Genomic DNA, 19140 nt, shown 5'->3' with positions numbered 1-19140 from the left:
TGTACCAGCTTCCCTTGGGGCGACCCGGAGGAGGAGCTAGCGGAGTGCGGTCCATTGCGGTTGTTTATAAAAATGGCTCCCTCGAGCTCTGAGCTGACGAGCTCCTGGACGACGCACCTGCGTGCCTGTGTGGGCACTGAGGCCCTTGACGGTTGCTTGGCGGCCCTCTCTTCCACCCCTAACTATTTTCTCTACTGAGGAGGGAAGTTATCCCGAAACCCGAGCCATGTCTCGGGCGATATTTTAAAACCGGGCACATGTATCGGGTCTAGAGATCATCAGTTCAACAAGTACTTACTTGCACCCACTCGGGTGAACCACTCAAGAACTCCATCAGAGATCATCAGTTCAACAAGTACTTACTTGCACCCACTGGGGTGAACCACTCAAGAACTTCATGTACCAGCTTCCCTTGGGGCGACCCGGAGGAGAAGCTAGCGGAGTGCGGTCCATTGCGGTTGTTTATTAAAATGGCTCCCTCGAGCTTTGAGCTGACGAGCTCCTGGACGACGCACCTGCGTGCCTGTGCGGGCACTGAGGCCCTTGACAGTTGCTTGGCGGCCCTCTCTTCCACCCCTAACTATTTTCTCTACTGAGGAGGGAAGTTATCCCGAAACCCGAGCCATGTCTCGGGCGATATTTTAAAACCCGGGATATGTATCGGGTCTAGAGATCATCAGTTCAACAAGTACTTACTTGCACCCACTGGGGTGAACCACTCAAGAACTCCATCAGAGATCATCAGTTCAACAAGTACTTACTTGCACCCACTGGGGTGAACCACTCAAGAACTTCATGTACCAGCTTACCTTGGGGCGACCCGGAGGAGGAGCTAGCGGAGTGCGGTCCATTGCGGTTGTTTATAAAAATGTTAGTTCTAGATCAGTGGAATGGAAAGCATATATGACGAACGTACCTAAACTCAATCTCTCCTCCTATAGGGAGGATGAAGAGGGATGTATGACGATACAACGCGAACCAAAACAACGCGTCCCTTTACAAAGCGGTTTTTAGTTCGCAATGTACGTCACAACGCATGCAATTACAATCTATGGCATTAGTTCGCATGTCCTTAGAAATGCATAGTAAATGCCTTTACAACGGACCCCATTTCCCCGCATCCTAAATTAAAAAAAACACCCTAAACGCTCAAACATGACTATACACTATGCCCCCTGCCCCTAAGCTTTAACAGTAGCATACACTACCACCCTCTAACACTACCCCAAACCCTAAGCCCTAAACACCAAAACAGTAACATACACTACCCCAACCCCTAAGCCCTAAACAGTAAAACAGTAATATACACTACCACCCCCTGACACCACCCCAAACCCTAAGCCCTAAAAACCCTAAGCCCTAATCAGTAAAACAGTAATATACACTATCCCCCCTGACACTACCCCAAACCCTAAGCCCTCAGCCCTAAACCCTAAAACATCCACTTACCTTTGTTTCCTCGTGGTTCCTGTGCAACTTCTCCATCTCTGCTCCCGGTTCCAGCATCGCCATTACATCACACATGCGATGTAATGGTATGCGTCACATTGTCCACGCGTGGTAACGTCGCATGCGTTGTAACGCATGCAACGTAAAGCCATGCGTAGTGTTGCTGGCACGGTAATGGTTGTTCGCCATGAAGAGTCACTAAAAACACAAGGTCATACACTGGATAAGATATAAGCGTAATTGCATATTAGTAATACTCTCTGAAAGTGGAACGTCTGTCAACTAAATACGCTGCCTATGAGATCATACTTCTTAGCCTAAAAACAAAGAGCTTAGTAGATGGGTTAATAGCATTTGACATAAGAACAAGCCCTTCCCCCAGCACTTTGCTTAGATTCAACCTGACTATTCCCAGCAGTGATTCATGAGAGAATCATAGACAACAAGCAAATTCTAGGAAACTGCCCCATCCTGGCCTCTCTCAAAACAATCTGGAGGTAGTTGAATGATGGTCAAAGCATGATTTTGCACCTGACCAATGTGATAGACACTTATGTCCCCTTACAGAAAACCTAATCTTAAATCCTCCTTTACCAAACTTACATGAATATCCAATAGCACAGAGGGCGGATATTTTAGTCGAGCCTGTACTAGCTAGCCTGTTACCCAGGAATGACGAAACCCAGCTATTGGAAACGCGTTTAATATCATGGAATATAGCAGGGTTAAAGCATCAACTAATAGACTGTGAATGGCCGGAGTATGTGAATCAATATGGCTTTTGCCTGCTACAGGAAACCTGGGCACTGGAAACACCACATAAGTTGGGCTTTAAAACATTTAGTGTTAATGCTGTTCCCTCAATAAGAGGTAGACCATCAGGTGGTCTGGTCCTATGGACAAAAATTACCTTAAAGGGCGAACTAACTCAGTTGAAATTAAAATCACTGGATATACTGGGGGTAAAAGTGAAATCACATAAAAAAGCAGAAATCTATTTATTAAATATTTATAACCGACCATGACCTGCAAGTATGGAATCCCCAGTGATAACTTTTTCAGTTCTATAGATTATAGGGCAACAGTAATTGTAGGTGGAGATTTTAACTGTAAATTTGAACCTGTTGTTGGGTTAGAAACCATTTTGGAGGAAGAGGACATGGCCAGCGTTGTCCCGCCCTTGGAGGCCAGTACTTCTGTACCATGCATGACCGCAGTGGCCCAAATCATCAGACTAGTTTAAGGGCAGGGACTGAGGGCCTGTAATGTAAGTTGCCCTCAGACAGACCAAGTGCCCATAAGTTTAAAAGAGCAGAATTTACTACATAATGGTTAGTGTAGCTTCATGGTGTAACAATTTATTTAAAATTAGAGGCTAGAGACGATAGCGATCACTTTTCATTGTGCTTAAAAATGGTGGAATCTCTTATTGAAACTTGGACTCTGGGAAGTAATGCTAATGCTAGAAATCTAATCGAACTGATAGTTAACAACAATGGTAGATCTCCGAAATGGACATCTTTTGCAGGCAATCTGCATGCTATGACGAAGATCTATTACATTTTTTCTAATGTCCTAGCTCCTTATATTGGTATATCCATACAGAACATTCCCATCGTGCAGATCCATTGCACTATGGTAGATAAATTGAAACCGATAATGAGTAAAATTCCCAGAGAACATGAGTCAGCTAGAGCTACTAATTGTCTTTCATATAACCATTGGTACAATAATGACATTCGCAAAGCTAAAAGTGAATTATTAGTAGCTGTAAAATCTAACGATATCGAAGCACTGAGGGACAGAAGGGCCAAGTATAACAAACTATTAATAGACACAAAAAGGGCTTAGGATGACCACATTTGGAATTACTTGATCACTGCAGCTAAGAATAAGAATCATGCAGGGTTCTGGAAATTATTAGCTAAGTATAACAAAACTGGAACCACTAGCCTGGATCTCTTTTTGGACCCAAACACATGGCATGGTCATTTTACATCACTATACTCAGAGGTTATCACCTAACCTACACGTACGTGCCATGCCCCTTAGCAACCTGTACATAGCATTTATAGAATCTCATCCGTAGGGATTCCTTTTGGAATTCTCTCGAAACTCAGGGATTCCCTGAAGAACGTCTGACACAGATAGTTAGATTGCATGAAGACAACTATGCAAAGGTCAAATAGGGACCCAGGGTTGAACTTACAGATGCAATCCCTATAAGGAGCAGAGTAAGGCAGGAATGTGTTCTGGCTTCCACCCTTTTCTCACTATACGTAAATTATGTAGTGAGGCACCTCCGGGGCTGTAAACATGACTCACAAAGTTGGGAGGGGAGCCAGTGCAGGCTCTGCTATTCGCTGATGATACAATTTTGTTATCACAAACCCCGATGGGACTGCTAAATCGGTTAAATTGTTTTAGCGAATATTGCGCTTTCAAGGGCCTTGAAATAAACTCTAACAAAACAAAATATATGGCAAGAAGACCACATAAAACTTTCAAGAAAAACATTACAGTCCAAAATCAAAATTTAGAATATGTGCCCAACGTTAACTACCTTGGTATTACTCTAGACACTTTAATTGACATGGTATACACCTTTATACAAAAGCAAGCCTATCCTACTCCACATTTCCATGCCAATATTGAAGAAACATCAGAATAGTGTAACCAAGGCAGTGTCTCTGGCCCTCGAGGTTTATAAATATAGGGCACAATCCGCAACACTGTATGGCGCAGAGCTCTGGGGGGAAACAAGACGGAACATGTTTTTAGGGGAGGAAAATAGGTTCTTAAGGATGTTATTACTCCTCCCCGTACGTACACCCATGATTCCTATCATTCAGGATATAAATATAAAACGCATAGACCAACAGACCATACTGAGACCTCTGCTATTCTGGGTCCGTCTGTGGACCACAGAAGAACATATAAATTACAAAGAGGGCTAATTAAGATTTTAAGATTAGATGAGCAAACAAAACTGCATTAGGTTAGACATGTGCACATGTGCTTCTGTAAACTAGGTCTAAATCATTTCTGGGATGCTCCCAGCTCATTAACTCATCTTTCAAAAAAGATCTTGAAAAACACATACTGGGGATATATGCAAAACAGTATTCATCACTGCACAAAACTAGGTAGGCTAACATCCCAGTTCTTATTAACAAAACCGCTCTTTCTCTTTGGACAATACTAAGATGAAGTCCAACCGCAACTGGCCAAGTCTCTACACATGACGTTTCGCTTCGACGTCTTGCAGGTCAATTTTAACACAGCAAAATGGTTACCCAATAACAGTGACGACCGAGAAGTCTATTGTGCCTTATGCCAACCCAATGCCATAGAAAATATCTCTCGCCTGTTATTCTTTTGCCCAGCGTACATCATTCCTGGGAAAACATGGATGAAACGTATTTTCCCGAATCTCGGAATAAGGTCACAATCGGGAGCTTAAAGAATTTTTAGAACGGATACATCCCAGAAAGTTGTTTTTAGTGTAAGCTGATACTTATTTGCTGTTAATCTAATAGGCAAGGGAAAAGGCTTGAAATTCTAACCAACTGCTGCTGCTAATATTTTAAGATGAATTTAATTTTGTATATTGTTTGTGTATGTATAAGCAATTTCTTGCACTTTATTACATTCTGCTTTGATCTAACATCATCCAAATGATAGGAAATTATATAACAGCATTAGTACTATAATCTATTTTTAACATTTACAAGTGTTGTACCCGTTATTTATTTATTAACTTATCTACTCTTCTTAAATCAAACAATGTGAATATTGATTGTCATTGGGATATTATGGGTGCGATTTGTTGTTTTAATTTTTTTAATGTATGTATGGACAGTATAAACGTGTATCTTTTATGGTTTCTTAAACCGAATAAAGACTATTGAATTGAGAAGAATAAAAGCTCAATTAATTACGTAATCGCCGATTTTTTTTTTATACTTATGGCAGTCAAGCAATCTCTCCTGCAATTACAGCTCTCAATAGTAAGCTAATCCTGACCCTTTTGCATGCTTCCATGATTTTTAATGATACAATCATAGCCGAGTGGGACAAATTATATATTAACAAAATTAAGTTATTACTTGGCCTTCGCCCTTCATTCCCTCATTGTAACATTCGGCTGGAGTTGCTTTAACTTCATTAGCCCTAAAACAGACTGATTCAGTCATAAATTATATATTTGATTGTTTTAAGTCTAGAGAAGACACTTTAAATATTATATACATAACGAGTTGCTATCATCAAGTGATTTTAATTCAACACTGAGTATTGCACGCATTAGTAAGGTTTAAGCCAGATTTACTTACCTCCTCTATAGATCTTTGCAAAACTGCCATGGTCGTCTCATAAAGGACGAAAAAGCAGGCTACGAAAGCCACTTTGCAAAAGAAAGATTTAGTACTCTTACAGGCTTACAAACATTCAGGTCATACCTCTGATACCCACCTGAACACAGCTCTGGGTTACTTTCCTGTACCTTAAATCCAGCTTGTAAGGTTAAGTACTTGAGGTTTCTTTTTCTCTATATACCAATCGCCTAATTTGCAAGATCATGGAATAAGAAGTGGCATCCATTTAGGCGTTGTTGACTTTCTGGCTATAAGGAAGAATCAGTAGAACATATTGACTGTCTGTGCCCATCTTTACTGTCTGAGATGAAAAAATACCTGAAGTCCTCTTTTATAAAAGTAAACTGTAGAACAATTCATGAAGCAATCAGGCACTGTTTCTCTACTAAGGAAATGCAATTTACTGGGAAGATTATGAAATTTGTAGACTTTGCATATCGCCATTTTGGATAATTTATGTCTTTAAAATTCATGGTTATTATTTTCTATTTTGTTAGTATTTACGATGATTTTATTGTGTTATGATTCTCATTGGTATTTCATTATATCTATGCAATAAACTTTCATTTATTCATTCATTCATGACTGCTTTGTTACATCCAGTTCTCATTTAGTACACATAACATTGTCAGGCTCAGTTTGGGGGGCCCCAGGACAAGCAAGGGCTATTCACCGACAACTGTAGAGGTTGAGTTCATTTGCTTCTGATGTCCCTGGGCTTGTCCTACTATATCTCTGCAAACTGAGTGAAGCACACGCCCTTTACCACTTGATTCTCAGTGGCTGCAATAGCCAGTAGTCACAGGCTTCCCAATGAGGTAGTGTAGGGGTGCTCAGAGCTGAGCACGCAATAAACACAGAATAGTACATAATATGATTGTCAACCCAGTGCTTGACTTTCAAAATGAAAGTATTTTAATGCACGCCAGAATTAAATACCTAACATAGGAAAATGTGCACAATTCCATTTAGTTTCCTAGTGTTAGAAAAAGTCGGTTCCTCTTCCCACTGTTGACCCGGTCCACCCCTTGTGGTCCAAGCAGTTCCTTACCCAGATTTGGTTCTAGTATGATTAGGCTCTGATGCAGATTGCCCTGAATAGTCTTGCGCTATTGCATAGTCTGTCTTTTTAATTCAGTTCACTGATTCACACCAAACTAATCTCTTTCAGTTCAGGGGCTTCTCAGGTGGCCAACTGGCTCCTGTGAAGCTTGGTCGCTAAACCTCTTTCAGGCTGAGTGCAAACTTGCAGTTTCTCTTGGCATCCCCAGTTGTCATGCCTTGGCGATGTGTCAGCAATCAAGGATTGCTGCTCAGTGAAATGCCATATTTTATCACAGCTGGTCAAGCAGATGCTCAATGTTGCATCACTTGGGCTGCTGGGTCTGGATTGGTGCAGCCATGCATGGCAGGTCTCAAGCAGATGGCGAGGCCTCGCACAGACCTAACAGGTTGGATGGTAGACCACAGCTTCAGACACATCGCGGTTTTAATTTGCAAGCAAGCTCTGGTCCATGCTGCGATTGGGTTCAGGTTAAACTCTGATTTCACAATTCTGGTGCACCTGCTCAGGACACACTGCACTTCACAGAGCAGGTCCAGTAGCTGAGGTTCTGCTACAGCTCCAAAGATCAGTCCGAAGACTCACCATAAGTTCACAGATCAGGTTCAGAGGCTCTGGTCATGCTGCATCTTCACAGGTCAGACTCAGCAGCTCCAGTCATGCTGCAGCTTGACAATTCCCACCAGAAATCACACTGGAGAGTGTGGGGCCTACCAACAACAGGGTACAGAGATCACTCTCCAAATCAAATTCATCTGCTTCTACAAACCTACAGTACCAGGATCATATTGCACCTCAAGCCTCCTGTGCAATCACTCCTCCTACAGGGTTGGCACGCTCATTCCCTCTCTCAGCAGTCAGGCTGGTCTCTCAGTGCTTCAAGACAGGTAATAAGCTCTAGCAGCAAGTGTTGGACATAGGAGATGGCCCTTCACATCTGAGAAATTGACTGTCTGTCAGACACCAGCTCTGGGTGCACAGCAGAACTCTGTGGAGAATTCCCTTCTTAGTCATAGGAACCTTGGAAATGGATCAGAAGTTGGGTCAGTGGGTCTGACATTTATACAGTCACATCTTACTGGAGATGTGGGTGCACTGTCTGCACTTTCAGATTGGCTTTGAGGTGGTTCTCCTTTTAAGTATCCTCACCAGGCTGCTGTCCAGACACAACCTTTTTGTAGACTGATATGCCTCACAGCAGGGTAGTCTCCAAACTAGAGCACCTACAACAGAGGCACAAAGATGTGTGAGCTTTCTGCTCTTGGCTATCATCAGCCACACCGAAAAGTGAATAGGGGAAAGACAAAAGACTGAACTCTCATAAGGGGTCCCTTTTACATTGAACATCAGAGCCTGCAGTCCCACCATTCACCCCCACCATCTAACAGAAAGTAATGCTTCAGGGAGTTTAATCAGAGTTCCTCTCATCAAAAGGCCTACTCAAATTTCCAAAGGAGCCATGTCTCCTCTGTTACCACTTCTATGTCTGTGTGTCCTCTCTCCATGTTCAGGGATATCAACAATGGCTGTGCAAAGTTGAGGAACACAACTTCACTCCCATATTGAGCACAAGGCCAGGCCTCCATCACTGTGGCTCACTAATTCACACCATGAATGCACCACACAGAACACATATTCAAATACATATGACTTTCCCTGCGGTTATTAGAGCTAAGACATGGGTTAGGACATAGTAGCAGAACAGTATATGCCAGTAGGCATTCACTTCAGTGGCACAGATATAAAGGTCAGGACATAACTATGGACTCACATAACACTATACACTGCCGCTATCACTCTATATATTAAAGCCATGACTAGGACAACAGTCAATTATCTGTACAATGAGTACTTGGGTAATGCTCCCGGGTCACAGGACAGGTCCAGGGCCTCACTCTTGTCAAAGGACATGCCTACATCTATGGGAACATAGTAGATTAGTTTGAGGTTAGAACAAAAATCAAAGGTCAGGATACCAGATACACACAGTTGGGCACACAAGGCAGTGAGACACAACTGTACTCTGTGCATAGGACATACCATCCTAACAGTTTTTCTTGACCATTAAGCTGTCTTATAATTACCATTTCTCAACACTAATGAAAGCCAATTGCCTTTTGAAACACACCACTACCAGTGATCAGTTTACAGACAACCCTTAGCATTTCATTCATGGCAGAGCCAAGATACCCAGTCATGTAACCTGCCAGTTCCTGAACAGGCTAAAATGTTAAATCCAAGTCAAGTAACTTTCACCCTTCTAACCTCATAGGTGTATTTAGATACATAAGGAAGCACCAGATTTAGTGTTCCTACCCATATCTTCTGGTGTTTCCAGTAATGTTTACCTTGAGGACAAAAGGGAATAGAGCTGGGAATTACTGCTCCTTACTTCTCTTCTTCGCCTTGATTCTCTGGAAGGTGGGGAATATTGTCTTGACAAAACATACACTATCTTCTACGTTATATGCTGTAAAAGAACTGAGAGCAGTCCCATTCATTTACATTTCTATACACCTGGTTTTGTAGCTGGGGATATAGTGAGCAGTTGAGGGAGACTGAAATTTAATGCCAGTCCCTGCTCTGCTCTGTTCCAAACACTCTCCCATGAGAAGCACATACATGAGTACTGTCAGCTCGATGATTCCTCGGGAACGGTTCGATGCCAAAAGGAGTCCACCTCTCGACAGTCCCAGCCCTGAGTACTATAATAGCACAGGTGAATGGGATGATCAAGCGGCGAAATGAAAGGGAAGGGTCAGCAGGGAGGGAGATCTGAAAAGGCAAAATAATACCGGTATGTACAGACTTATACTATATCCTTCCTATGGCTACCTGTTAGGTTTTCCGTACCTGTAAAGCAAAACAACAATTCCCCCATCCAAAAATGAGAGGAATGAGTAAACGTCCCTGCCACTAGGTCAGCAAGGATTTGGGTTGCGCTGAGAAAGGGGTCAAAACAGAAGGGAATTGTAATGCCGGTTTCTACATGAAATATGTTATCAAACTCATAGTACTTTTCTAATTTATGATACACATTCAATATAGAACCATACACACCCACATGCATAACAGGGTCCACTTCACAGGGGAAGAGCAGAAGGCCGCCTCTTGAACCCCCAGTTAAGGTTACACAAACAACAATCACCAAAATGCTTCTTTTGATGTTCTGCAGTAGTCGGTTTGTAACATGCTAGAAAGTATATGCGCATCCCAGTATAATTGCTTCATAACTCAAAAGTTCTCCTAATCAACTAAACAATAAAGCCTTGAATTCTTAGGCTTATTATATCCAGTATTGAACATAGAACGTTACTGAAGGTTTTGGGAAATCTGAAAATCTCAGTGGCAAACAATGGCACTTAGTGATGTAGTCTAGTTTGTTCAAGCGGTGCCAAACAGGCACATCAGCTGATAGCAAGGATCTCGTCCAAGTCGGTGCAAGTGCACCCTTACCATTAACCAAACACGAGTAGGTTAAATGCAGCGCGATGCACGGCTCGGCAGAGGAATAATCAGCACTTTCCTCATTCCCAGAGGCTTCTTTTGGACTGTCCTCTGTAGTGAGGGCTGCAATTTAGATACATACATTGCCATATTGGCATAATCGCGTTAGATGTTAGAAAGCCATCTTGCCACTTTTGCTGCCTTTGCACACGACACTGCAGATACATGTTATTATTTGAAAAACTGCTTGCTCGCCTTTTTCTTCACATGAGAACTGTCTGTTGTTCACATCCCTAGACGTGCGCTGCGACCTTGGTCTGAACATTGTGTAAAGAAACAGTCTGGGTCGCCAGACAATGCATGTTTTTGAGTTCAGGTTGATCGGCCCACTATTTAGCCATAACACGCACGCAACTGCAAATACCTGAAAGTCGAGTGCTTTTAATATTGCACACTGCATGCTTTACACACATTCGGAAGAAGAGCTTTCCCAGGAGCAGAGTACACCTGATCCTGTGATGTGATTCCACTAAGCTGATCATTACGGTATGGGGTTCCCCATTCGAGCCTAGAGACCTTCTATTAGTCTAATAATATTAGTTCACTAGCGAAAGGAAGGTGGCTGTATTCCACTGTCATAATATTATGATTTCTCCTTTCATTTTCTATGGTATTGTAACAATGCTGATGGTTTTGATTTTAATCATTTGTCTGCTTATGTTAGCCAAAGTGCTGCATCTTAGGACAAGTAGTTTATAAAATAAACCATTTAAACTTTACCGTGTCTCTGATTACTCTTGTTGTGGACTGATAGCAAAATAATTACGAACAGGTATTTTTGATTCCCACCATTCCTGAGAGTACTCTAAGTCGCTTGTTCTGAGTTGTCTATACATTGGGACCTCCGAGATAATACGGATAACGAATGGGACACTGATACTGGTCAGATAGGGGTTCTGGGTTCTGAGGTGAGTATTTGGTACACCACAATTCACTGAGGTCCTGGTTTCCTGCGCATAGTTCTGTGCATGAGCAGAATCCCTGCAACATGGCGCACCTAACGTTTGGTCTTTTGATTTGAAACACCTTAGTAGTGCTTATATTAGTCCACGGCTCCCTCCCTCTTGTTTCCGGATAACGGCAGTGATGGATTTTAACTACCTATTGGTAGCCTAATAGGTTATTTCAAGCTTGTTAATTAAAAAGGTATCTTATATTTCTGAACCCTTGAGCTACTGTAAAATCCGTTGTCGTTTTTCTCTGTGTCCTTATGGCAGTCGAAATTGCGGCACATAGCCGTGCACCTCTGCGAAGTCATTTGATGCAGGATGGGGTGCCGGACGATGGGATGGCCGTTATTTTTGTGGTGAGTGCTGATGGCTCCCACCCCTATGAGTTGTTTTACTCTTGGGTGACGCCGCCAGCAGTGAATGCGGATGATAAAATGTTTCACTCGTTTACTCACACGCGGGTCCCAGCAAATTATACACCATACAGGACGCTAGAGATTCCCCTTTCAGCTTGGCAGCATAGCATTTGGTTTAATGGCGTCCTTCCCCATGCGGTTGCACCGACTAGACTCGGACCTTTGTCAATTCCAGGGGCCACGTGGCCGGTGCTGGACGTATTTACGCCTCACCCCCGATATTTGACTCTTGCGGTGGATGAGTTGCGTACGCTCCACACAACCCTCATTTTAGTATATAGGGCTTTGGTGCAATACGTCTCGCGAAAAGTGCAGGTGGGGGCACCTGCTGTTGCGGGTCTAGCAGCTGGACACCCTGCGGTTGTTATTAGCCCCGTCATAGTTAATTCGGTGATGGGCAAGCGCCCCCAGAATAAGGATGATTTACCTTATTGGCTTGCCAAGAAATTTGAGCAACTGGAGGCAGTTTTTCCACACTCTACCGCTGTGGAGAAACACAGAATCCTCACCATTAGTTTGCCGAAAGACTTGGTCCCAGAAGTGTCTGATTGTGACAACTGGGGTAAGGTTTTTGCCGCGGTCTATTCGAAGTGCTTTGGCACTCCGTCTATGGCTGTGCTTCCCTCCGTCATTAAACATGTTCAAGATAACCACGGTCCGGAGGCGGCTGTAGAGTTGGGAATGCGGCTTGTTGGAGTGTTCGACTTAGTTGCCTCTCTCGTCCTTGGTAATCTCAAGGGAGATGCGGTACAATTTCAAGTGTCTAATGGCTTAGCCCGCGTTGACGAACTCGATAAGCCCAAAGAGTTGCCTAAAATTATTATCATTCCTGACTTGATACAACAAACTAAGGTGAGCTCGTCTGTCAAAGACGATCGTCAAAATTTTCAAAAACAAAATTGGCGACAAAAGAAACAGGGAAAGCAGCAACAGAAACAGGGGTCTTGTCCTGCATCTCCCACACAGCCGACTAGTGAGCGCACATACGATTTGCGCGATCGCTCTAGTATTAAGTCGCCTGATAGATTTGAGGTTACTGAACGCTCCCCTCGTTCTTCACAGGAGTCATCGTCCTCACAGTCCGGTGGAGGAGAACGTGGCAAAGGTCGGGGTGTCCAACAAGAACGTGAGCAGCCCCATCAGGCTGATGGTAAAAGCAAGCAAGACGAGTTTGCACGTCAACGTCCCCCGTTTCAGAAGAAGAAAGTTGCTGCTTTAACAGTGAGGTATTCCACAGATAGTGCGAACGCAGCTTCGGAACCTGACATGGGCGCTAACGCTGCTCGACAGCGCAGCGGAGGTTACAGTAGTGCGGTAAGCACTACGTCCATATCTGGAGGTCGACAGCAACTGACACGTTCATTACTGCAGAAACTGCTGATACTAGAGTGGCTCCCCCTGACAGACTATATAATATAGTCCTCTTAATTGAAGGTGACATACAACGTACTTTCAAGGGATTTTTGGGGATAATCTGACCTCTTCCTATGACATTCTTTTGGCGGAGGCAGACTGGCCCCCGGCTTTCATTTTAGATGCTCCGAGAGGGGAGGAGGTAATCCTCCCTTCCTTTGCGCACACGGTGCCAAAGGAACACGCTAAAAAGTTTGCTGAGGAGTGGGCACAGGTGCTTGCTCCGGCTTTGTATCGCACTCAGGTAGGCTGGGATAAATTGTCCCCCAGCCATGAGATTCCATTACGGTCTATGCCCCAGCCACAGCCCCAATATCCCATGCGTCGTGAAGCTAGACCCCACGTCGCAGAAATCCTTGATCAATTGAAATATCAGGGAGTTATTGAAACAAGTGTGTCACCGATGAATAATCCTTTATTCACTGTAACGAAGCCTGATGGGTCGTACCACCTAGTTTTGGATTACCGGCACCTAAACTCTCATTGCCGGACATGCGCGGTACAGAATACCCACAGTTCTGCCCTCGTGGATAGTCTTGTGAGTAAACGGTTAAAAACCACACTTGACATATCCAATGGCTTTTACAGCCATAACCTGTCCTCACTTAGTAGTCAGTGGACAGCATTTACATCTGGCGGCAAGCAAAAACAATTTAAAAGATTGGCCATGGGCTATAAAAACAGCCCTGGCGTCTTTGCCGCACGTGTAGTCTCTCTGTTAGAGAGCATAGACCCTGATGCGTACTCGTATGTTGATGATATCTATCTCACAGACGACGAGTTGTGGCCGCATCTGTGTCGCGTTGATCGCATTATTGTAATGTTTGCAGACTTCGGTTACAAATTCAACTTTGCGAAGTCTCACATTGCAGAGTATACCGTTGTTTTTGGGCTACGAGCTCAACAATGGAGGTCGAGGACTGGCTCCTCACTTTCTGGAAAAGTGCGAATGTTTGCGTGCTCCAACAACATTGAAAAAATTACAGTCTTTGCTGGGCTTTCTGAATTTCGGTCGTACGTACATTCCTGATTATGCCCAGCGTATCAAGCCGCTTTATGCCTTGGTACAACCTACTTTTTCCAAATCGAGCTGGCTGCCAGAGCATTCAGCAATTTTGCAATCTTTGCAAGCTGATCTTCTTGCTTCAAAATACTTACTGACACGTGATAACCGCACTAACCTGGTAATAAGAATTGTACCAGGCGTTGTGGGTTTCACGTACTTGACGTTCAATGAGGGCGACACCGTCCCCATTGCATACAAATCACACCTGTACACTTCGGCTGAACTGCGCTTTTCCTCTGTCGAGAAAGTTTTGACGGCGGTACAGATGGCAATTCTGAAAGAACGAGCGCTGTTGCAAGGAAAACGCATGTTGGTGGTCACACCATATCCTGCCCTAGAGGCAGTGACGAAAGCAAGTGTACCTAATTCTAAAGCTTTGCATCCTCGTTGGATACAATGGTCCACTTCCTTGACATCGCCCAATGTCACCTATATCTTTGATGCCTCATTACAGACTCAGGAGTATTTACAGTATGAGTTTGTACATCCTGCTCTTCTGTCTTTGCGCCCGCTCGAGGATTACCATTGTGTCATTTACACTGACGGTTCCGGCGCAACCGGCGACTGGATCGAAGCATGCCTATTCGGCGGCCTGCGCAATTGTGGCAGGTACTTTCGTAAATGGTGAATTCCAATCTGATGTTGTGCATACGCAGTCATTGGGCGATTGTACCGCACAGTTAGCAGAGCTATGCGCTCTGGTGTTTGCACTGGAGTTTGCTGATCCTCGAGTCACTACTCTTATAGTAAGTGACTCGTTTTACTGTGTTCAGTCCTTTAAGGACAATCTATTTTTTTGGTCTCAAAATGAATACCGTGATTCCAAAGGTAGCACAATTAAGCATAAAATGCTTTGGGTTTGAGTGGCAGAACTTAAAGAACATCTGCCTCTCATGAATGTAATTCACACTCTTGGGCACCAGCGAGTTGGTGTCCACACTGTAGGCAACAGCTTAGCTGACGAAGCAGCAAAAACAGCAGTGGCGACATATCTAGTAGCAGCAGTTACAAGATCAAAAAGTAAGATCGATGATGACATCTTGGCAGCTATTGCTGCTACAGAGAAGGGAAGTAATTACTTGAGAGGTTTCCCTTCTCAATACCATTATCACTTAAGTCCTGATAACGTCCTATTAGTGAGAATTAACGACGTTGGTGACAGGTTGATTCCCAACGCGGACTGCAGACCATCTTTGATATCGGCGGCTCACGAGGGTATGGCGTCTGCCCATGCCGGCGTTGCAGCAACTGTTAATCTGTTACAACAACGTTACTGGTGGCGCAGGTTATATAAACAGGCTCGCACTTATGTTCTTGATTGTGACATTTGCCAGCAGATCAAACCTTCAACTGCTGCTCGACCACCACAAACTCAGTTGTACATATCCAATAAACCACTTGGGTGTGTTTATTTGGATCACTGCGGTCCTTTCTCCTCTGATACTGCGTACAAGTATATCTTAGTTGCAGTGGATTCGTGCACACGTTTTCTGTGGGTATGGCCACAAAAATGACTTTGAACATGTTGTGACAAGTTTTTAAAAACGAAAAACTGAGAAAGAAAAAACAACTTTCCTTGCCGGCGACTGCCTCTCCTCTGTTGTTCTTCCACGATGACAGGAACAGGAAGCACCTAGGCTGCCAGAGTCCTCTAGCCAATCACAAAGATGCTGATAGCAGCGTTGTGATGGGTTTGAGCACCGTGGCTGAGCGCTCAGATTGGTACTGGGGCCTGGGCATGTTCCTCATCAGGCTGTGCATTGCAGCCTGGTGAGGAATAGCAGATACACTGAAGAGGGACCCTGAGAACAACAATTCTGGGGAGAAGTCCTAACTAGGGAAAATACAAACAAACAAGGGAAACCCCCCACTACAATTTATATAAATGGGCAATATCTCCAAAATATTAAGTACTCACGCACAGAACAAGTTCATTAAACAGTTATTTATTCATCATTTTAACAAAAATTCATTTCTTTAAAAAAAAAAAGATTTTTATACAAAATATTAAACACAATGATGTGCACAGACCATAATAAATAGCAACATTCAGATGTACATAAAACAATTAATCTCAGCACAAAACAAACATAGGAGCCCTGACATGAACAAGAACAATGTTATACAAGCTAACCTAATAGTACAAATTAACAACTCATTTAAACATACCAAGAAACAAAATAAACAACAGTGCATCAAAAAAAAGAGGGAAATACAAACAGGTAACATTATACAAAAATACATAAGATGTGCATCACATATAACAACCACAAGGACAAAAGTTGAAAAGCGTCGACGCGCGTTTCGGAAGTACCACTGCTTGAAAACTCCTTCATCAGGGCGCTGATTTTCTGAAATTAATTGGTGGACATATCATAACCATCCACAATAATAGTAGTATGCATTGTAAAAGCGAACAGGGCTCTGAAAGAACCGTCTGTGGGGACAAATGCACAATATAAAAGAAACAAATAAAGCTAAATTTAAATAGTCAAACGGAGCAATCACCTCAAGAGTAAATAATAAGAAAGAAGCCAGCACCAAGAAAGAAGCCAGCACCAAGAGATAAATGACCTCGCAGAAAACAATAAAAGATAGTCCAAATCACCAAGTAGGATATAGATAAGTAGTGCTAGGACAAAATGGTATGGAGTAAAAAGACGAGAACTAAGGAAGAATATACACAGAGAAGACAAACCTATGCGGCAGTGCAAAGCGAAGAGCCTGGAAGAAATACATAGTTGATGTCCAGGCAAGTAGAGCAATTCCAAAAACAGGGAATAAAGTATCTATAGATAGAGAAAATGATAAAGCCAAGAATATATGTGAAGACTGAGCATAAATATAAAAAAAACAATAAGGGTAAGCCTTACAGAAAAGACTGCTTTGGGGGCACGTGGGGAGAGTGGAGAAGGAGTCCAATAGTCAATGGATAACTGCATAGAGAGAATAGATAATACAAATAAGATAAAGCACGATAGAGAGAAAAACACAAGAATAGTTGAACACATATAGAGATAATCGGAGTCACTGTAACTAATACGAAAAACGCCGTCACATAGGCATCCTGTATCAGCTGAGGGTACTAGGATTAAGGTATGACCACTGAAATCCAAACAATCAGACTAAAGATCAATAAGTATGAAATGTATTGTATAAGGCAACACTTTAAGAAGAAAACTACATAGCCAGCTGTCCAAACAATACCTACACAGGAATATGAAAGAAGGTCCTCCCCTGCAGCTCGCTTCTAAGGCATTGAATTGAGACAGAAAACAAAACAAAAACCCAAAGGCTGGAAAAGAAAAGAAAAAAAGAATGTTAAGAAAATATCCAACCCTGGATATAGAAAAGGCATAAAGACCCCACAGTCTAGAGTAAGAGTACTTCCCTTCAATGAACCCTCATAGTTATACTGCTCTCCCGCAGGTCCTATCGGTAACAAGGCAAGTAAAAATCGTTGATCTATAGATTTGGAAGTAGATGCAAGCGGAACACGGAAATAGGAAACACCTGAAACGACCGGAAGATGCTAGAACTTAGCCACAGGGTCGAAGATGGGCCAGGCAATCAGCCATGATGAAAGAGGAAATGCCGCAGCAAAATACATATGCGCGTGAAGGAACACAGCCGCAGATCGCGAACGACCATCATGGCACACGGACATCCCACCAAAGTGGCCCAAATGACAAACATACAAAAAAGAAATCTCGAAAAGTGGTAATTAAAAAAGGGCTGAATCTATAGGCTGGGATGCTAAACAGAGAATGTACGTGGAACAAAATGTCGGCCATGATAGGTAATGGAAATGAAGGTAACGACAACGAATGGGGTTACGGATGAGAGATATGACTACAGGCTCAAAATAAATGAAAACGCAACATAAAAAAAAGGAATAGACTCCAATTGAAAATAAAAATTAACCAAATATAGGCACACAACCTGCAGAAATAGGGCTAACGCGCCCAACAGGAAGATACCATGGAAAACAGCTTATAAACGAAAAAATAAAAAATTATAACCAGATTGGATCAAAGAAAACACAAAGAACACACCATAAATATGCCTTGGAGAACAAGATAAGAAGGACAATAAAAGGTCTGGTCAACAGGTGGCCAATGAACATAGATCCCGTAAACTATATAGGTTAGATAATGGCATTTTCCCATGGGAGGGATTCATTTAGACCAGTACGAGCAGACTGCAAAAGTAAAAATCCCAAAAACTTCTCTCTTGAGTCTCAGTGCATCCATATTGCCGTCCTTGGGGTTATGTACTTGTTCCAAAATTAGCCATTTGAGTTCTGGTACAGTATGTTGCTTGTCAAGCCAATGAGCAACCAATGGCGCCCCCACTCATTTGTTGCGAATAGAGGATTTGTGTTCGCTAAAACGAGTTCTAAACTCTCTGCTTGTTTCTCCAACATATCCTCTTTGGCAAGGGCACAGGATGAGGTATATCACGTTCATAGTGCGACAATTATTCATCTCCTTAAGAAAGAATTTTTTCTTTCCCCATTTTAGTTCAGAGATGACCACAGCGGCGTCACATGCGTGGCAATTGCCGCATTTATGAGTACCACATATGGGATTGGACCCTGTGATGGATTTCTGAACCAAGCCAATACTTTGGGGCACAGAGGCTTTAACCAATGCATTCCTGAGATTTTTGTTTAGCCGAAAGGCAAAAAGCGGTTTTTGGAGAGTTTCAACTGTTTGATCGGAATTATGAATATGCCAATTAGAATTGATAATCTGGCGTAATTTATTGTTACAGTTGGAATGGGTAGTCACCACTACCAGTTTTTTATCCCTTTTTTTCTCATTAGATACAAAGAGGGCCTCTCTGTTAAAATATTTGGCCCATTTGTAGGATTCTTTGACCAATCTATGTGAATAGC

This window comes from Triturus cristatus, chromosome 5_1, assembly GCF_964204655.1.
Source record: "Triturus cristatus chromosome 5_1, aTriCri1.1, whole genome shotgun sequence".
NCBI classification, from domain to species: domain Eukaryota; kingdom Metazoa; phylum Chordata; class Amphibia; order Caudata; family Salamandridae; genus Triturus; species Triturus cristatus.
The sequence above is the reverse complement of the archived record's forward strand: the minus strand, read 5'-3'. Positions refer to the sequence as shown.